The sequence below is a fragment of the Triturus cristatus genome, chromosome 4_1 (genome assembly GCF_964204655.1).
Source record: "Triturus cristatus chromosome 4_1, aTriCri1.1, whole genome shotgun sequence".
Classification (NCBI taxonomy): Eukaryota; Metazoa; Chordata; class Amphibia; order Caudata; family Salamandridae; genus Triturus; species Triturus cristatus.
Window position 1 is genome coordinate 938702080 of NC_140585.1, and position 22164 is coordinate 938724243.

General features: G+C 51.3%; 1 long non-coding RNA gene across 4 annotated transcripts in view; it reads right to left on the reverse strand.

The window, feature by feature from the left end:
* LOC146855873 (uncharacterized) overlaps window positions 1-22164 on the reverse strand; it is a 50991-nt gene that overhangs the window by 14369 nt on the left and 14458 nt on the right. Inside the window, exon 2 of one of the 4 annotated variants that reach the window (XR_014981407.1) lies at window positions 3147-3203. The exons of the other annotated variants lie outside the window; for them this stretch is intronic. This is a non-coding gene — a long non-coding RNA (uncharacterized LOC146855873). The remainder of the gene's footprint in view (window positions 1-3146; window positions 3204-22164) is intronic. 4 annotated transcript variants of the gene reach the window in all.

Genomic DNA, 22164 nt, shown 5'->3' on the forward strand with positions numbered 1-22164 from the left:
ATTTTGTATTAATTAAAATTTATTAATGTGCTATGTTTAGAGCTGCCATATTTGTTTGGGTCTTCTTTTTTGTAACCACGCTGTTGTTTTGGGTCATTTGGAAGAGGAGAAGCTCGCGGTTGGAAGCTGCTTCACGTCGAGTAAGGTAAGATTTAATTTCTTTACTTTAACTATATTTTAAAGTTATTTTGAATGTAGTTAGAGTCTATTTAGAGTGCTTAGAGATTTGTTATTGATGTTATGATGTTATATACACGATAGTTTGTTATAGACAGTTTATCTCGATTTACGTAATAGAGGCCCAGGCAGAAAGGTAAAAATTTAAGTGTTTAATTTGAAAGTACAATGCTAGTAGTAATGTTATTAAGTGAATTATGTGTTGTTTTGTGTGGTGGGAATGTTTTTATTTGTATTTCCTAGGATTTAATTTAAAGAAGTTTTGGCAGCCGGAAGATTGGGGTTTTTTATCATGGAAGTGTATATTAGTTTTACAAACTAATATTTTATATACACTTAAATAATTTTTCAGTTTTCCTGGAGCTTTTCTTTTTTTTAAATTATTCATAGGTTTTGATGGTTTCCAGATTGTGGATTTATCGATAGAGGATTACATTTTTTACTACAGCTGTATTTTTTATTTTTTTATTGGGGAAACATTTTAAAGATATTTTCTTCAAACCCCTCCGGATTATTTTACAAGATGTGGAATTTTGAATCTAGATAACAAGTATGGTAAGTTAAAGAAAATTATTTAATTGTGGGAGGTAAATAATGTTATGTTTTATTGTTGTTGTGTTTTATTTTCTCACATATACTATTAATGTGTGTAAAGATATTATATTTTACCATTAAAAATATATTACACACATTAATTAAAATTGTGAGATAATAATTCGTAATTTTTATATACTGCTATGAAGTAAAATAATTGTGTTATTAAATTAATTTTTATGGATATGTTATAGTAGGCTTTTTGCAATCATTTCTACGTACTCTAGGCCTCTTGTACTAGGATATAGTTTACCCTGCTCTTGAAGGTATTGGTACATTTGTTTTGTTTGTTTAGAAGTTTTTGGTTTTAGTTGCGTGATAGGTTGCTCCATTCGGAGTTCCTGATAGCTTTGTTCTTTTTGTAGTGATGTTATTAGTTTGTGTAGTGTTGGTATGACTATTCCTTTTGTTTGTTGGAAGGCATTATGCCATCCTTCAATAGCGTTATTAGTTTTAGCTTGTTGGTTAAGTGTGCTAGTATGTACGTTCCACCAGGGAATTTGAAATTTGTGTTGTCGCCTATAGCCAGATCTATGTAATCTGCCCACCCAGGTGTCCTCGAAATAGTCCAGGAGTGGACTTAATTGTTGTTCATGTTGTTGATAAAAAGGGCTTTCTAGTAGTAAAATGTAATGTTCTGCAACATCTGTTACAGGTACATCGGCTAATGCAATTAGTTGTTTAATATGAAATTGAAAAGTTGTGGTATTTGCATACTCTATACTGAGGGTAGATTTTCGAAGGTGCCTCCATAAGCATTTATTAAAATGGTAATAACACCCTTGAATAGAGGTATGTGGGTGTGTTTTGAGTATAGCATTTATCATAGATTGTTCAAAATCTAGAATAATTTTTTGTGGGAAAAAATCATTGATCTCCTGTTTAATTATATTTAGGATTTCCATATACGTTGCATTGTGTTTGTTAGGCAGCAAGGCGTAAATAAAGGGAATGTTGCAATTATGATGTATTCCATGGATACTATAGAGTTGAAATAATGGTTTGGGACATATTGAGAAAGTACCATCCATCATCCATACTTCAGCTTGCTGAAGTTTTACTAAATCGAGTGCTGTACCAAACATTATTATTCTCTTTTCATTACTTTTATTATCGTAGAGAATAAATGGTTCCTTATTGTGAGTAATAGACAGTTCTGGGGTAATTATTACTTCATCGAAAGTTTTAGGACTTGGTGTCAGAGTTGTTGCTGCCCTTTTTGTATGTGTTATTGTCCTTTTAATGAAGCAATGGATGGCATTTGTCCAGTTGCTTCTTTGGGGATGATAGGCAGCTGTTCTTTTAGAATTGCACTTGTTGGTCTTTGAGAGCTCGTGCTAGCCTCTTTAATAGTTTCTAGTGCACCCCTTACTTCAATCTCTGTAACATTAGGAGGGCGATTAAGTTCCCTGGTGTATAGTACAATTGCTTCTCTGGTAGTAGCACACCCATACCATTTATTGGAATAATATTTAGAACATTTCCAATTCACTTTAAGACCAGTTTGTTTCTCCTGGGTGTACACATATCCCATATAACACAATAACATTTTGCCTTTTTGTGATGTAATGAATTGTGCACCTTCTGTCATTGTGATGTTGAGAAATCTATAATAAATGCATATAAGCAATATTAAAATTATTGTTATAGATGATAATCTTTAAAAATAAAACATTTTTCATAATATACTTACAAAGTTTGTAACTAGATGTTTGTAAATTAGCACCGCCCGCCACAATGCTGGGAATGCACGTTGTGCATTGTCATGCACAAGGTGACAGGCACCGCGCGGTGCCTGCCACCTTGTCCATGACAATGGAAAGGGGAACCATAGGTACCCCCCATGTGTACCCCCCACCCCCCCAATACCCCGGGGGCCCGCAACGTGCCCCCGAAACCAAATCCGCCTAGCTTTCCATGGCGGGGTCTCTGCCATGGAAAGCCCTGCACCTCTGCCCATTCTAATATGAATGGCGGTGTCTAGCAGACACTGCCACCATATCCAGCCCCTTTTCCACCCGGTCGACTGGTCGACCGGCGGAAAACCGGCGGACGGTCTTTCCGTCCGCCGGGGTCCACCCCGCCATACTAATATGGCGGGGGGGAAATGGGTGGCGGGCGGAAGGAAATGTCGGGTGGATTGCCAATGCCATGGGGGCGGTGGCGATCCGCCCGAAATCGTAATCAGCCCATATGTTTTCTTTTCTTCTATGTTAAATATTCTGAAGGTGTTTTTTATTCTGGGGAAAAATAGCAGATATTACTATTTGACACACAGCATTTTAAAATGGGGTGGGTTGTGTGTTTTTGGGATGGATTTTGGGTTTGGCTGGGTGTTTTACAGGTTTACTTAATGCATTTTGAAGAATACTTACTTTAGTAGGTAAAGTCTTTTAAGGGTATCCTCTGTAATTTTGTTGTGTTTCAGTCCTCTGTAGGGGAAATATAAAATAGAATAAAGATATAAATTATTCTTTTGAGGATGCAAGTAAATGTTTTTAGAACATTACCTTAACTGTTATTTTGTATATTTTATTTTACTTACTTTTAGTAAATTTATAGATGTTTTGGGTTGATGATGTTCTTTAATTTGGTAGAAAACCAGCAGAGTTTCGCCTTCTTTAGTCTTCTTTGTTTGAGGTGTAAAATAAGAGTAATAATTGGTGCTTTTTATAGTGTTTTGTAAATTGTTAGTTTAATTTCATTGGTAGGTTTTAATATTGTGTGTTTTCATTGGTTTATTTATGTTTTTTGAATTGTTTTGCAATTTGTTTTTCTTATATGGAAAACGCTTATAATAGGGGCTATTAGGATGGCGGTCGGGGAGATGCGCAGGCATCCGCGCATGCGCATTTGCGTGAAGAAGTTACCGTCCAGCAAGAGGAGGGAGCCCCGGGACGCCGCACTGAAGGTAAGGTGGTTTATTTACCTTTAACCTTCTTTAAATTATATTAAAATGAGGGCGGGCGGGAGGTGGGCGGTGCGTAGTGGGGCTACGTGAAGCGCGCGAGTGTGCGTAGATTTTGCCACACTAGGCGCTGCTTCATGTAGCCCCACTACGCCCACTACGCCTGGGCTTAGTTGGTTGCATGCTTCATCATCCGGCCCACCCGATGACACCGAGTGTGTCCCGGGTGTGCTTCTACGCCTGTTTACAGCAGGGCAGGTATTTTTCTGAGTGTGCAGTATTAGTGACGTGAGAAGTGAAAGGTTTAAAAACTGTCCAGTGATCCCATATACCCAAAAGGATTAACTGTATTGTTTGGGCCTCTGGCAGTGGTAAAAACAAGGCTTTGGATGTAGGTGGAGTCGTCTTTAGGGTACTCCTGCATCCAGTGGATGGTCTTCATGTTTCAGCCAAGCCTTATATTGTAAACTGGCTTTCATCAGGACCTATGTGAATAGTGATTAAAGGAGCTATGGTACAAGTTGTGACATAGAGACAAACAATGTGTTGCACGTGCTAAGGTGCATTATGTGTAAGAGGGGGTTTCCCTCTCAGGACATTACTGTACATACAAAATACAGGACATAAAAACATACAGAAATGCGAGTTAGCATGAATTGCATAATCACGTCAGGTTATATGAGCCGTTGCGTTCGTGTGGTAGTGGAACTAGCGGCGGAGTGAGGGTATTTACTGTGAAAACCCAGTATATGCGGTAAAGTGAGCGGCGATAATATCGAGATAGTGAGAAATAATGGCTTTTATTCTCACACAAGCGTTTTGCTGTTGGTGCCCCATGAGTATCCGGCAGGGATACTGGCTATGAAAAGAAAGAAAAAACGGGGAATGGGATTGGCGCGCTGGCCAATGGTTCAGATCTGAAAAGGAAAGGTCTTACCGGTCAGTAGCCGCATGGTAGTGCCTCATGGTTGACTTACTGTGTGTGAGTCCAGGACCCTCCTTACAACCCGTTGTTGCTGCCACGGATCTCCGACGGTACTGGCGCCGGGTTCACATGTGCGCTTAAGTACCCTCCATGGTTGGCCCAGGGTTGTCTATTGGAGCCCTTCATGAGTAGCGTCTGCTAAGAGAAGAGGAAACATAGACAACGGGCCTGCTCTGGTGGCTCCGCCTGCTCCAATGACGTGTGAGCTATGAGCAAAGGGGGCGCAGTTACTCTCTCGAGTCAGTGATACGTGTAAAGGCGTACGGCACCTAAAGCTAGTGTTGGTTGTCATGGGGAGAAAATATACCTGCTCTGTGATAGGACCAACGTGTGATCGGCTTTCGTGGCCGTTGTCGGTGTATAAACATTGCCGGCAAAAGCATTTAGAAACCATTTAGAGTTTAGAGAATATAGGAAATATATGGTGGTGGCCTCTCTTTCGTTAGATGGCTATGATGGGGTGATGTGAACACTATGCTAACTTGTAAGTGTGGTGTATATGGGCACCATGCTTACTTGGGTTAGGTATTCATGCTGCCTAGCAGGTGTGGTAAGACGAGCACCACGTTCACGTTTGGGTACTGGGCATGTGTCCCGGAATGTATCCCAGTGTAGGTTGGGATACATAGCATGGCGGCATGCATATGCTCACTGGCAAGTGTGGGTTAACGGACACCGAGCTCACTTGGGAGTGTGTGTCAGACATCCATGTGCTAGAGTGGCAGGTGTATGTTAGAGGTGTCTGGCGCGGCGGCACGCATTTATAATACTGAGAAAGCCCAAATGTAAAGTCGTGCAGGTCAAGTGGGGACATCTCAGGACTAATGATAATGAACGGGTGATTCAGTAATGTAAGCTATGCCATGGGATAGAGTCATTGAGCCCATAAATATGGGTGGACAACCGATAAATCCAACGTTGTTCTTTAGTAAGCAGGAATTTATCATTGTTCTGAGGTGTCTGGCGGAAATGCTGGATCACAGTCCAGGACATATCGTTTGGGGTGTGTCCCGATTGAAGGTAGTGGTCAGTGAGGCGTCTGATGTTTTTCTTGCAACGTATTGTGCTCCTGTGTTCGACAATCCTGGTGCTCACCTTGCGGGTGGTCATGCCCACGTATGGTAAGCCGCATGGGCATTGAATGAGATACACTACGTTGGTGGAGTTGCAGTTTGTATGATGAAGTTGTTTCCAGGTTTTCCCTGGTTCCAACAGGAGGGTCTTGGATGCTTGTGTTAGGTGGCAGACACTGAAATCATTGCATGGGTAATGTCGGTTTACTGGGGGAAGGCCCCATGTGGAAAGGACTGTGTTGGGCATAGGACCAGTTTGTGCCCTTGGTCTTGTGACAACCAGGCGGTCCCGCAGGCTGCTGTTCCTTTTGTAGGCGAATAGCAGGAGTTCCCAATTTCTGGTTCCTGAGTTGATGATGCGCCAGTGTTTCCGGATGATGTTTGATACTCTGTTAGATGCTACGTTGTAGGTTGTAACGCAGGTCATCGTAGGGTTTGGTATTTCCCGTGTGTTGTCCTCCAGTAGTGCGTCGCGGTTTTGATTGCGTGCACGTTTCTTGTTTTTTTAATGATTTTATTGGAATAGCCACGATCCTGTAGTTTTTGTGCCAGGATATTTGATTGTTCGTTGTAATCCCTGGTCTCACTGCAATTCCTGCGGATACGCAGGAACTGCCCAAACGGGAGATTTTCTCTCAGTGGCCTGGGGTGGAAGCTCTCAAACCGGAGAAGGGAGTTCCTGGCTGTGGATTTGTAAAACGTTTTGGTTCTGAGTGTGCCTGCATCAGCTGATATGTTCAGATCCAGAAATGCCAGAGTTTGAGAACTGTAGGTACTGGTGAATCTGAGATAAGGGTCTCTCTTGTTGAGCCACTTGAGGAACTCTGACAAAGAACTGGGGGTTCCTTCCCAGATCATAAAGACCTCATCAATGTAACGGCGCCATATTCGGATTCTGGAGAAGTAAGGGTTGGTCTGTTTGGTTATGTTGGTTTGTTCGAAGTGGTGGACATAGAGTCCTGCCACGCTGGGGGCGAAGACGCTCCCCTTTGAAGTGCCATTGGTATGTAAGAAGTATTCTCGTTCGTATTCAAAGTAATTTTCTTTGAGAGCAAGTCTGGCGCAGTCCAGGATGAATTCCCTGGGTGTGTGGTATTGCAAGGGGGTGTTCATCAGGATGTCATGGAGTACATTTAGGGTGGCGTCCTGGGGTAGACTGGTGTAGAGACTCTCTACATCGAGTCCTACCATCAGTTGACTTGTGGGGTCGAAATCAAGTCTTTGATAATGTTGAGTAAGTGCTTGGTGTCTTTGATGTATGTTGGTGTTTGTTGCACCAAGGGGTTGAGGAAGAAATCACAGTATCTGGAAAGTGGTTCCAGAAGTCAGTTGATGCCAGACACGATGGGTCGCCCAGGTGGGGGCCTAGTTTCTTTGTGGATTTTGGGCACTGTGTAGAAGTATGGTACCCTGATGTTTTTAGTGTATAGAAAGTCTGCCTTTTGTTTGGAGATTAGGTGTTCAGTCTCTGCTATTCCCACTAGGTTTTTGATGGATGCTTGGAGGGTCGGGTTGGGTCACTTCTGAGGCATCTGTAGTTTCGTTCGTCACTAAGGAGCCGACGGCATTCCTTGTCGTAGTCTGTTCTGTCTTGTAGGACAATACCACCGCTCTTGTCGGCGGGTTTGATAATGAGTGTGGCATTGTCTTGTAGGCTCTTGATGACTTCTCTGTCCATTTTGGATAGATTATTGAAGGTTGCATAATCACGTCAGGTCATATCAGCCGTATGCGTTCGTGTGGTAGCGGAACTTGCGGCGGAGTGAGGGTATACGTGAACCAGGCGCCAGTACCGTCAGAGATCCGTGACAGCAGCAACAGGTTGTAAGTGGGGTCCAGGACTCATATGCAGTAAGTCGACCATGAGACACTACCATGCCGCTACTGACCGGTAAGACCTTTCCTTTTCAGATCTGAACCATTGGCCAGCGCGCCAATCCCATTCCCCGTTTTTTCTTTCTTTTCATAGCCAGTACCCCTGCCGGATACTCATGGGGCACCAACAGCAAAACGCTTGTGTGAGAATAAAAGCCATTATTTCTCAGGATCTCTGTACTCGATATTATCGCCACTCACTTTACCGCATATACCTGGTTTTCACAGTAAATACCCACACTCCGCCGCTAGTTCCCCTACCACACGAACGCAACGGCTCATATGACCTGACGTGATTATGCAATTCATGCTAACTTGCATTTCTGTATGTTTTTCATGTCCTGTATGTTGTATGTACAGTAATGTCCTGAGAGGGAAACCCGCTCTTACACATAATGCACCTTAGCGCGTGCAACACATTGGTGCCGATCACGATCCGGTAAAAAATGTCCCCGTACGACTCGTATCGGGTCTTTTTACCGTACGAATCGTACAAGTGCCGTACGAACTGGCAATCACGATTCGCATGGTAAAAAGTCCATACGAACCGCACTGGGAATCATTCCCCACACGTCCTCGGGTCGGAAAATGTGTCCGACACGTCCTCGGACGATTTACCTTACAAACGTGAAAAGCCAAGTTCGACCGAGGAATCACGATCCATCCCGTGCGTCCGAGCTTACAACCGTATGGAAAAAACACCGTCCGCACCGAACTCCTATAGCAACCATTGAGACATGTGCCCGCATACGCGCCCAACACTCCCCCCAGCCCCCGTACGTCCGACACGTACCCCCGTGTATGTATACCCCCACCCGTCTAGGTACACCCCAGTACGTTCCAGTCGTACCCCCACCCCAGTACGTGTCGTACCACCGTCTATGTACACCCCAGTACGTTCGAGCCCCACCCCCACCCCAGTACGTGTCATACCCCCGTGTACCTACACCCCAGTACGTTCCAGTCGTACCCCCACCCCAGTACGTGTCGTACCACCGTCTATGTACACCCCAGTACGTTCGAGCCCCACCCCCACCCCAGTACGTGTCATACCCCCGTGTACCTACACCCCAGTACGTTCGAGCCCCACCCCCACCCCAGTACGTGTCATACCCCCCGTGTACCTACACCCCAGTACGTTCCAGTCATACCCCCACCCCAGTACGTGTCATACCCCCGTGTACCTACACCCCAGTACGTTCCAGTCGTACCCCCACCCCAGTACGTGTCGTACCACCGTGTACCTACACCCCAGTACGTTCCAGTCGTACCCCCACCCCAGTACGTGTCGTACCACCGTCTATGTACACCCCAGTACGTTCGAGCCCCACCCCCACCCCAGTACGTGTCATATCCCCGTGTACCTACACCCCAGTACGTTCCAGTCATACCCCCACCCCAGTACGTGTCATACCCCCGTGTACCTACACCCCAGTACGTTCCAGTCGTACCCCCACCCCAGTACGTGTCGTACCACCGTCTATGTACACCCCAGTACGTTCGAGCCCCACCCCCACCCCAGTACATGTCATACCCCCGTGTACCTACACCCCAGTACGTTCCAGTCGTACCCCCACCCCAGTACGTGTCATACCCCCGTGTACCTACACCCCAGTACGTTCCAGTCGTACCCCCACCCCAGTACGTGTCGTACCACCGTGTACCTACACCCCAGTACGTTCGAGCCCCACCCCCACCCCAGTACGTGTCATACCCCCGTGTACCTTCACCCCAGTACGTTCCAGTCGTACCCCCACCCCAGTACGTGTCATACCCCCGTGTACCTACACCCCAGTACGTACCAGTCGTACCCCCACCCCAGTACGTGTCGTACCACCGTCTATGTACACCCCAGTACGTTCGAGCCCCACCCCCACCCCAGTACGTGTCATACCCCCGTGTACCTACACCCCAGTACGTTCCAGTCGTACCCCCACCCCAGTACGTGTCATACCCCCGTGTACCTACACCCCAGTACGTTCGAGCCCCACCCCAGTACGTGTCATACCCCCCGTGTACCTACACCCCAGTACGTTCCAGTCGTACCCCCACCCCAGTACGTGTCGTACCACCGTCTATGTACACCCCAGTACGTTCGAGCCCCACCCCCACCCCAGTACGTGTCATACCCCCGTGTACCTACACCCCAGTACGTTCGAGCCCCACCCCCACCCCAGTATGTGTCATACCCCCGTGTACCTACACCCCAGTACGTTCGAGCCCCACCCCCACCCCAGTATGTGTCATACCCCCCATGTACCTACACCCCAGTACGTTCCAGTCGTACCCCCACCCCAGTACGTGTTGTACCACCGTCTATGTACACCCCAGTACGTTCGAGCCCCACCCCCACTCCAGTACGTGTCATACCCCCGTGTACCTACACCCCAGTACGTTCGAGCCCCACCCCCACCCCAGTACGTGTCATACCCCCCGTGTACCTACACCCCAGTACGTTCGAGCCCCACCCCCACCCCAGTACGTGTCATACCCCCGTGTACCTACACCCCAGTATGTTCGAGCCCCACCCCCACCCCAGTACTTGTCATACCCCCGTGTACCTACACCCCAGTACGTTCCAGTCGTACCCCCACCCCAGTACGTGTCGTACCACCGTCTATGTACACCCCAGTACGTTCGAGCCCCACCCCAGTACGTGTCATACCCCCATGTACCTACACCCCAGTACGTTCCAGTCGTACCCCCACCCCAGTACGTGTCGTACCACCGTGTACCTACACCCCAGTACGTTCCAGTCGTACCCCCACCCCAGTATGTGTCGTACCACCGTCTATGTACACCCCAGTACGTTCCGGTCCTACCCCCAACACAACCTCCTAAGTACGGAGCGCACCCCAGGCCCCAACATCACAACCGCATGTACGAGTCGTACCAACCCACACACAAGGACAGCACCGTACAACCAAATGGCCCATCTACACACCGTACACACGCTCAAAACGCACGTACACAACCAGGACAAAACAAAACAACACTTACACTTGCACACCTTCACACAACCACCCTCACAAACACCCCCTCATCACATTCACACACACACACACAACCATCCACACCCCCCCCCACCATCCACACCCCCCCACCATCCCCACCCACACCCCTCACCGTGCCCACTACCAAGAATCCAAAGTTCAGTAACCGAGAGTTGGAGGTCCTTGTTGATCAAATCCTCAGAGTCGAGCCACAGATCTTTGGAACATTGGTCAGAAACACCAGCCTGGTAGCAAAAACAGCCATGTGGCAGACCATCGTCGATGCTGTGAATGCTGTTGCGGACACCAGGAGGACCAGGCAGGAATGCCAGAACAGGTGGTACGATCTGCGGAGGAGGGTCAGAGCCAAGAGGCAGGAGGAACACGACCAGGCCAACGCCACCGGAGGAGGGCCCTCCCGCAGACCCGTACAGTACCATCCCTGGGAGGAGAGGGTGATGGCCATACTGCCGGTGGAGGCAGTCGAAGGATTAGAAGGACTCCGAGACCCGGGTGAGTACACAAACAACGCACCTCACATGGGGGGAACGGCATCCACAACCAAAATCACTAACAGGCACGCAACCACCACAAGCCATCGCATTACTCAACCACACTCCATGAGCACGCATATGCCACTGCTGCCACCATGCCCCATGCACCCAGCTGGACAATGGCAAGTCACAGAAGACAACAACACATGACACGGTAACCCGGATGGCGGGAGGCTGGACCCCAAAAATCACATAGTGCGACTCCGAAGCAGACAACTATGCACTCTGCCCATATGGCCTAGGTCACAGCCAGACAAACAGTGTGTCCCAACACAGGAATGACTTGCCAGCAAATGGCGGACGCCTTGCATCAACACATGGGGGTGAAGGCACTGTTTTGCACATGACAGCAGCTAATGAACAGCCAACATTGTGAAAGAGTGGCAGCACACACCACCACAGCAGCAGCGCACAGACACACATCACACCCAATGGGTGCCTGGAGATCAGAAACAAACTCACATCAACAAGCCAAGGGCCACTCAAAGATCTGCTAACAGTGTGTGCCCAGGAAGCTGGGCTGAGGTGACAGAGGGTGACACACAGAGGGAGGGAGAGGGGGACAGAGAGGGAGGGAGAGGGGGACAGAGAGGGAGGGAGAGGGGGACAGAGAGGGAGGGAGACACAGGGAGACGGACAGAGGGAGGAGGCTGAAACACAGAGGGAGGGAGAGGGTGACAGGGAGGGAGGGAGAGGGGGACAGAGAGGGAGGGAGAGGGGGACAGAGAGGGAGCGAGACACAGGGAGAGCAAATCAGCCGTGTGGTGTGTGGGAATGTCTGCTCGTCAGCAGGTAGACTGCGTGCATGTAGCCAAGGGTGGCCCGTGCCAGAACCCCCCCTCTTCACCATGGCAAAACACAGGGCCATGTCACAACCTGTGCACGAGCACAATGACAGCTACCTGCATCACATAAGTGTGTGGAACAAATCCATGTGCACATGTACAGTGCTACACGGAAGGCGCCAATGCATGGCTCGCAACACCGGCCCACTCCACTGCTGACTGCAGTCACACTTGACGCAGCAAGTAAGACTGTGCCACACATAGTTAAAGGTGCCAAAGTGGTGCCCAAGGGACACACCCATGCACAAGTGCACTGTGAGTGGAATGCAAGACAGATCCTAATTCCAAGAGGAAATGTGCCAACTTATGAAATGATGAAACATGGATGTTGCATGGACCAAAATTAACATTGTCTCTCTTACACACAGGTCAACGTCGTGGTGCACCCCCCAACACTGGGGGGGAACACTCACAGGACCCGGATCTGCAGGAGCCCGATCCCACCGGCAGCGACCACTTTCACCACTCTGTGGACGACCCCGACCGACCTGGCCCCTCTGGTGTCCAACCGCCTGCAGCACCTGCGTCAGGTACAACTGTGCCAACCACCACCCCCACTCCTGCCACATCCCAGGAGACACCCAGGATCCCTGCCCCAACACCACAATGCAGCCAGGCTGGCCAGGAGGGACACGGTGTCCCGGGCACCCAGGAGGAGGCAGGCGACAACGCCAATGCCACCCCTCAGGGGTCCCGGAGACCCGATGTGCCCGCAAGGGCAGGCCAGGCGCAAGTGGGCAGGGGTGGTGGGAGTGGAGGACGGCGGAGGCACGAGCCTGACCAGTTGGCTGGGGATCCGGTATTTTCCCATGTCCGTAACATCCTGGACTCATACCGGCAGGACACCACGGGCATGGCCCAGGTTGTGTCCGTCCTCGAGGGGATCAAGGCCCAGCAGGCCCAGCAACATGCGGAGCTACATGCCTGTCTACTGGTACACCAACGGAGGATGGAGGACAGACAGGCTGAGCAAGTGACGGCATTCCACGGGATTCACGCTACACTCCGTCGGATGGCCGACAACATGGCTGACCCTCCCTGTGCCAGAAGGCGGAGAACATCACCACCCACAGGGAGGGATCAGGAGGAGGAGGAGGAAACATCCGACGGAGCATCCCAGATGTCGTCACGGCCTGCTGGTGAGGTTCCCCGCAGGAGGCCGGGTCGTCCACGGAAAGGACCGTGAGGGTCGGCGCTACATCACCATCTCCCAGGACACCTGGCCTGGCACCTGGCCCACTGGAGCAACAGCATCACAGCATCAAGAGACATTCTCTGCCACATGGCCCTGCTGGTCACTGGCTGACCAATGTTGACAAAGACTGTGGCATGGACTCTGAGGACATCCAATGGCAAGGACACCAACTCCCCTACTGAACTTTGGATTCAAACTACCCCGAAAGACACTCACTTTGTTTCCCCCCCCCCCCCACCAATAATAAATCACACTATGAAGAGTAGATGCCTGCTGGTAGCATTATTACCTAACATGTGTCTTGTAAAGTCAAAACATGCCTGAGTCATCTTTTGTCTTCAACCACCCACACCCTGGGGCCTGAGTCTGGCACAGGACACATGGGTCACAGTGTATTAGGCAAGACAGACATGGAGCACCATACACACCCGTGATGGGCCCAACCAGCTGAGGGGGTTACCGAACAACCGTGCTGACAGACACATTGAGTACAGCAACAGTCATGCGCAGAGGTCAGGGATCCAGTCCAGTGTCCTGGGGGGCACCCAGGTATGTGTAGACAGGTGGCAGAAACATGTCCTGCAAGCTTGAGTCCGGTGGATGCAGAGAATGGGGGCCTGGCCAACGTTGGATGCATGGGGATGGCACATGTCACAATACCCACACAGTCATGGACATCATGCCCAATACACAGTCTCAGCCCACACACACAGCTTGCATCTTGCCACTCGACACATTGACACATAGCCACAATCAGGGAATACCATGCCAGACAAGCAGGATGCACCATGGCAACACACCAGCATTGACTGAGAAGAGGCACCTTGGAGGCATAGGGACACCTTTATTAGTCATGTATTCGGGATTGCAGAGGCAACTGGAAGTACACATGAACACATCATGTGGAGTAACATGTGGGTCCAACACTGGCACCCCCCTTCAGCAGCACACATGCGTGTTCGCCATGGAACTGGCACACAAGCGTCGGCTAACAGCTAAATACCCACAGCTGCACACGGAGAGCCTGCCATACACCATAGATCCGCGGATGTCGAAGTCCCACACCATGTCAAGCCAATGCTAACCGAATGTGTCTGAGGGCAGTGTCACACACATTGATGCCATCATCACAATCCCCTATCCCATCACTGATGACTGTCAACCAGGCAGACCATCTATTCAGGTGTACACAGCTGCATGTCGTGTCCCATGGGTATGCGACATGGCTGCAGAGGAACCAAACACCGACAGGGGCAGTGTGCACACATCGTGAACAACTGCCACACCCAATACACCCCAGATGCATCCCTTACCCCATGGAGACTTCCAAACGTGTCCGTGCCTGTAACGCTGAGTCAGCCCACGATGTCATGTCCATGAGGAATAGCAGTGCCACAACAATGCAACCAGCAGACGGCATGCGCAGGTACCTGGGGAAGAGAAACACACAAGAAGTCAGCCACAAAAAGCACAGCCACTTGCATGTGCATTTACTCGACACATGTATGGATGACAACATGCTAGGTCACAATTATGACTGCGGAAGTACAACCATCACTGGCACCATCACTCCAGTGACACACCCACACACACCTCTGACTCACGTGCCATACATGCAGGTGGAGACACACATCACAACGCATGCCACACGGGGACCAATGCGTGCACACTCAGACACTGGTACTCACCACTATGCAAAGAAGTCGCGTATGAGCCGAGTCCGGATGTCCTCTTGCGGCTCCACATCCTCCACATCACTAGCCCCATTGCCAAGCCCTTCGTCCTCCACGGGTGGATGGTCCTCGTCATGTTGATTCAGGATGAGTGGCACAGCTCTTTCAACTGCCATGTTGTGCAGCATGCAGCAGACCATGAAGATCTTGCAGACCTTTGCCAGGGCATATGGGAGTGCGCCGCCGGTCTTGTGGAGGCACCTGAATCGGCTCTTCAGCATGCCAAACGTCCTCTCTATCACTCGCCTTGTCCGGCCATGGGCGGTGTTGTAGCGGAGCTGGGCCGGCGTGATGGGGTTGCGGAGAGGTGTGAGCAGCCAAGGCATGTTGGGATAGCCAGCGTCCCCTACATGGAAAGCACATGGTCATCGTTAGAAGTGGTGAAGCGGTCGTGCTGGTAGGCTATACTGAATACAGGACAGACAGACTGTACCCACCAACAACACATGCCCGTTCGTTGCGCAGCTGCATCATCATATCAGGCATCCCGCTACGCCTCATGATGTAGGCATCGTGTGCTGATCCTGGAAAACGAGCACAGACATGTGAAATCACCATGTTGGACAGACACACCACAAGGGCATTGATGGAGTGGTAGTGCTTCCGATTGCGGTACGCCACCTCCCGTGCGTGTGGTGGTACCAAAGCTACATGTGTCCCATCAATGGACCCAATGACATGGGGCATCCCTCCCAGGGCATAGAATCCACGCTTGACCTCAGTCATCTGTTCAGGGGTTGGGAACTTGATGAAGTCATCCAGGTGAATCAACATGGCCTCTAAGAAATCATGCAGCACACCACTGAACGTGCTCTGGGACATGCCACCAACATGAGCTATGGTATTTTGAAAGGTACCCGTGGCAAGAAAATGTAGGGCAGCCATTACCTTCAGCTGGGGTGTCAGTGCCGTGGGATACCTGTGCTGCGGTTGCAGGTGTGGTGCCAGTCTCGCCGTCAACTCCAGAATCAATGGTTGGGTGAAGCGGTAGAGCCGGATGCTGTCATTATCCTGCATGGCAGCCAAGTCTGGAATTCTTCGGGCAAGAGGCGGCGCTCTGCAGTAATTTTGAAGTGACAAGGAAGAGTGAGTGCACTACGACAACAACTCATGTGTACTGAGCACATGTTAATCTGGCAATACACACATGCTACATAGGGAGTCAGGTATGTGCTACATGGCCAGGACACGTATGGATGCAAGGTGACACTCCTTCAAAGACCCAGCAACACACGGAGATTGAGAACCTCCCCATGCCACGCCATGGGAATAGCTGTGTCCCAGTGCAAGTGAACAGCCAGACGCAACACAGGAGTGACATACGCCCACACATCAGCAGCAGTAGGATGCCGATTGCAGAGATTGGTAGCGGAACACTGGAGCCACAGGTCACATGACATTACACTAGGCCAACCCACACACCTTGCCATGAAGGTGCACATGTCATGACTCACCACACATACCTTGTGAGGATGCTAACATGTCCTTGTCACGCTACTCCGTGTCCCATGCATACATGTGCACCTCACATCCGATACCACATGTGGCATGGTGTGCGGAACAGTGTGCAATGACAATCTACACACAGACACATGTTTGTTGCTGCAACGGCTGCAGCTTTTGAGGGTGCTCCCACATCAACCTGATGTGAAGCCCCCACACATACATGACATAGTCACATTGGACAAGTCAGGTGTCATAACCCCTGTACCGGGCATCAGGGGACACTTCCGTGTGTTGGTGTCCGTGCCATGCCAGTGACGCTCACCCCAAGTGCGCAGTACGACATGCACACATGTCAAAGGAGTCAAGGGCATGCCTGGCACACATCGCACCATCACACACTACATCTGTACACATCTCATCATACATCTGGTGCCTTCTCGACTCAGGAGTAATGTTCCACATCACAGGCCTTTCACACCTGTGCCCCACACATGTAGTGATGCACAGACGATGCCTCAATGTCAATTAATGGACAAGTATGTCCATCCATGGACAAGTATTTCCGCCCTATCCCTACCTGTGTGCCGCCTGTCACCACTGTGATGTGTGAATCCCGCTGTACTGCTGCAAAGAGGGCCTGTGTACGTTCCCATATCACTATGGGAGTGCAGCCGTATGTGTACCCATCGTGATGGCGAGCGTACAGGCATGTGTACGGCCCGTACCACTATGAGTACGCATACGCGAACCACACATACTGATAGGGAGCGTACAGGCGTGTGTACGGCCCGTACCACTACGAGTACGCATACGCGAACCACACATACTGATAGGGAGCGTACAGGCGTGTGTACGCTCCCTATCAGTATGTGTGGCCTCGCGTATGCGTACTCGTAGTGGTACGGGCCGTACACACGCCTGTACGCTCCCTATCAGTATGTGTGGCCTCGCGTATGCGTACTCGTAGTGGTACGGGCCGTACACACGCCTGTACGCTCCCCATCAGTATGTGTGGCCTCGCGTATGCGTACTCGTAGTGATAGGGAGCGTACAGGTGTGTGTACGGCCCGTACCACTACGAGTACGCATACGCGAACCACACATACTGATAGGGAGCGTACACACGCCTGTACGCTCCCTATCAGTATGTGTGGCCTCGCGTATGCGTACTCGTATTGATAGGGAGCGTACAGGCGTGTGTACGGCCCGTACCACTACGAGTACGCATACGCGAACCACACATACTGATAGGGAGCGTACACATGCCTGTACGCTGCCTATCAGTATGTGTGGCCTCGCGTATGCGTACTCGTAGTGATAGGGAGCGTACAGGCGTGTGTACGGCCCGTACCACTACGAGTACGCATACGCGAGGCCACACATACTGATAGTGAACGTAGTCACGCGTGTACGGGCCGTTGCAATGCATTTGGGGTGCCCTAGGGCCCTGGAACGCACCGTACCTGTGTGTGGAGCTCAGAATTACATAGGGGACACATGAGGGACAAGTATTAAGGCCTACATGCATGCTGGTTGTCATGGAGACCAAGTTCAAAATTCGATTTTCTTCTGGAAGGTGAACAGCAGAAGTCAGTTGGAATAAAAATACTTTGTTGCAATGTGTTTGTGGAGCTGACATCATGCAGGAGAATGAAACCGATAGAGTACACACAGACTGCTAGGTTTGAAGGGATTGGTGGAAACATAGGATGCAAATGTGAGTGACCAATCACTCTGTACTCCTGTGCATGAGACAGGGCAGAAAGGCACATATAAGGCAGCCAGGTCCCATGAGGGAGTACTTGCCTGCACATCTTTGAATTCGTCGACCCAGCTCCTGCTATTGATTCCCTGGAACCATGTCAAGGGCTGTGGAGAGGTCACAGCCATTCACCCTGGAGGAGAACATGGCATTGCTGGATGTGATCCTCCCACAGTACCCCATGCTGTATGGGCGACCAGGGTATCAGGTGAGTGCATAGGCCACTGGCACAGACTGTCCCTATGTTGTGACTGTGACTTCTGCCATTGTGTCCTGGTGTGACACACATGCCATGTACTGTTGGGGGGGTCCCAGGGGGGGGGGGATGCCTGATGTCTCCCAGCAGTGCCCTGAGACAGGAGGGGTGTGTGCCTATCACTAACAGCAGTGCCCTGAGACAGGAGGGGTGTGTGCCTATCACTAACAGCAGTGCCCTGAGACAGGATGGGTGGGTACAGAGTGCTCCCAGCAGTGCCCTGAGACAGGAGGGGTGTGTGCCTATCACTAACAGCAGTGCCCTGAGACAGGAGGGGTGGGTGCAGAGTCCTCCCAGCAGTGCCCTGAGACAGGAGGGGTGGGTGCCTAACACTCCCAGCAGTGCCCTGAGACAGGAGGGGTGGGTGCCTAACACTCCCAGCAGTGCCCTGAGACAGGAGGGGTGGGTGCAGAGTCCTCCCAGCAGTGCCCTGAGACAGGAGGGGTGGGTGCCTAACACTCCCAGCAGTGCCCTGAGACAGGAGGGGTGGGTACAGAGTGCTCCCAGCAGTGCCCTGAGACAGGAGGGGTGTGTGCCTATCACTAACAGCAGTGCCCTGAGACAGGAGGGGTGTGTGCCTATCACTAACAGCAGTGCCCTGAGACAGGAAGGGTGTGTGCCTATCACGAACAGCAGTGCCCTGAGACAGGACGGGTGGGTGTGATGCACAGTGTGAGCCTTGATCATTGATTGTGACATTGCCATCATTCCACCTGTGTACCCACTATGGCACGTACTGCTTTTTCCCTCACCAGAGGATCATGTTCCTATGACAAAGGTGCAATGTGTTGGCTGCATGACATGCCTTGTTGTTACCAGCTAATTTGTTATCAAATGTCTCTCTGTGACATGTGGCTGGTGTATTGATGTGGTGTCACTTGTACTTCCTCACAGGAGCAGATCTGGCTGACCGCCGTCAGTGCCGTGAGGGGTGTGGATGATCGGAGGCGGAGCATGTCCCAGGTGAGGAAACGCTGGCAGGATATCCGGTGCTGGACGCGGAGGATTGCACTGGTCCTGCTGGGGGACTCACCTGAGAGCCACAAGAACCGCGGGCGCCGCCGTCTGAGCCACCTCCACAGGCGTGTGCTGCCGGTGGTCTTTCCAGACTTGGATCGGCGCTTACAGGCGAAGCAGCAGCCGGAAGGGGGTAGGTACATGTGTGTGTTGTGTGTCACCGGCATTTGTAAGGGCACAGTAGCATGAATTCACTGCCAGGGTTTAAAGGTGCTGTGCAGATCCATTTTGCCCCAGTATAGCGCTGCGCCCCTGCCACCCTTCCCCTCCTTGCAATGTGTTCCCTGGTCTGTGTGTAGCCACTCCTTCACAAGGTAATGTAGGCTGGCGCTTTGTCCACGAGAACTATGCCTGTAGCATCATGTGTGGGGGTGGTGGGTAACAGGTTTTGGGACCTTGGCTGTGCCCCGTCAAGTTCACTGCATGTGGGTTCCATGTCAGTTGGCACTGATGCTGACTCCAGACATGGGAGTTGGTCTCTCATGTGTCATGCCTTACAGTGCGCATGTCCTATGTAGTGGCCTGTGACATGATGTGCATGAGTGTGCGATACGCATAGTGCAGGGATGGTGGCGTGTGTTGCAGTCATTACCATTCAGGAGCATGGAGTTGCGTGGCCACTACTGTCCCCTGGGGCACCTTTTCATCGGTGTTGTATGTGTCATCATAAATGTGGACACTGTCAGTGTCTACAGCGTAGGTTGTGCTCTGTGCCATTGTCCCCTGGCACCATATATATAGACGTGCTATTTTGTACAGGTGTCCACTGTGCAGCCTGACCTGAATGTCCTTCTTCATACTCACAGTTGCTAGTGCCTGTGTGTCTTGTTATACTCATCTGAGGATGGGCACTGGTGCCTCATTATTTGTACAGGCGCACCTTGGCTGTTTGGCGTCCAATCTTGCATTTTGCCTGCCCCTGTGTTTATCACCCTGACTATGAGATGTTGGTGCCACCTGTGTCTCAACTATTTGCCTCGTGTAGGGGGTGGTTGGGGCGGGCAAAGCCTATATGTCAATTCCAGATTTCTACTTGCTGGGTCTGGGCAGTGTGTGATGTTTGTCTGGACACACACGCAAGGTGCAGTGACCGAGTCATGTTGTGCATGTTTTCTGCATTACCTATGCAGCATGTGTCTCAAGTTCATGGATATGGTCCCTGGTCATCGGTATTTTCGCCAACGCTGTGTGGTGCAGATGCAGTGCTGGATTGTCCCCAGGGCCTGGGTGCTATGTCAGACTCCGTTTCCTGTCTTTAGCTATTGTCTCATGCTCTCCATGGTATTTCAGTGGCATGGTGGCTCAACCAACTGTGTGTTTCATGCCCTACATCGGTACCTTGTTTAGTAGATGTTAGGGATCTTCCTTTTCAGGCTATGCAATGTTACCTATGTAGATTGGACTCATGTGACAGATGTGTACAGGTGTCTGATTAATTTCTGTCTCTCCACCCTGCCCACAGCATCGTCGGGGGACACAGAGGGAGACATGGACACAGACCAGGCGGAGGGACCGAGCACCAGTGCCAGCCGTGACATCGGGGCTGGCACATCGAGTGGGACAGAGGCGGAGGAGAGTGTGGCCGAGGACCTGTCGACTGGCACATCAGAATACGAAGCTGACAGGTCCGAGGAGGATGTCTCCGAGTGGGCGGAGGCTGCCCCAGCAGCTGACAGCGGAACAACACCTCGCACCGCCCCCTCAGTTCCCATCAGCCGCCTCCCACTTGCTCGTGTCCCTTCCCAGCGTGCCCGGTCACCGCATGTCTCCTTCATGCCAGGCACCGCACCCCCTGCCCCTGTCTCCACTGCTGCCGCCAATGCTGAGTCTGTGGACATCCAGCGGCAACTGCAGGTTGGTCAGGCTGCGATCCTTAATGTCCTCCATGCCCACGGGCAGACACTCAACAACATCGAGGCATACTTGGAGGGCATTCATTCATCGCAGGCTGACCAACGCAACTTGCTGAGGTCCATAGACTCGACACTGACTGCAGCAGTGGGTCTCCTGCAGCGCGACCTCCCCCCACCTACCCCTGCCCCATCCACACTTCCCACTCCCATGCCTGTCCCACGTACACCCAGACGTCGGCATGCACCCACATCAACAGACACAGGCACCACACCAGCAGGGAAGGTCCACCGCACTCCTCCTGACACGCACACACAGGGTGAGGTAGGCACACCCACTGGGTCGGGGGGCAAACGTGTGACACGCAGCCATAGTGGGAGTCCGCATTCCACCCAGTCCACTCCCTCCAAATCCCCTCCCCTCAGCTCTCCTGGCCACATCTCCCCCAAGGACTCCTTCATGGCCGCTCTGTCCCTGAGCCCCACAGTGACACCACCCCGCAAGCGGTCAAGGAAGTCCTCGGTCACGGTGGTTGATTCTCCCCCCCTGTCTACGCCCTCCCCCGGTGGCGCTGCGACCCATCCCTCTGACCCCCCCCCTCCTTGGGGCCTGTGGATCCTTCGGGTGCAGGGGACTCCCTGGAGGACCTTGCAAAGGTGTGTAGTGCCATCCTGGCCTCCGCCTTTGGCCCTGCCCCACCCCCTGTGGTGGAGTCCTCCATCCCTGCACCCATAACGCCGCCCCTTTGCCCTGATGTCCCTGCGGTGCCTGGTGCTTCCCCACCCCCTGATGGCCTCACCCCTGTGGAAGATGACGGCATGTAACTGTGCAGGCAAGCTAGGGGACACGCATCCCACTGTGTCCCCCATCCAGCTGAGACTTATTGACTGCCCTATGGGC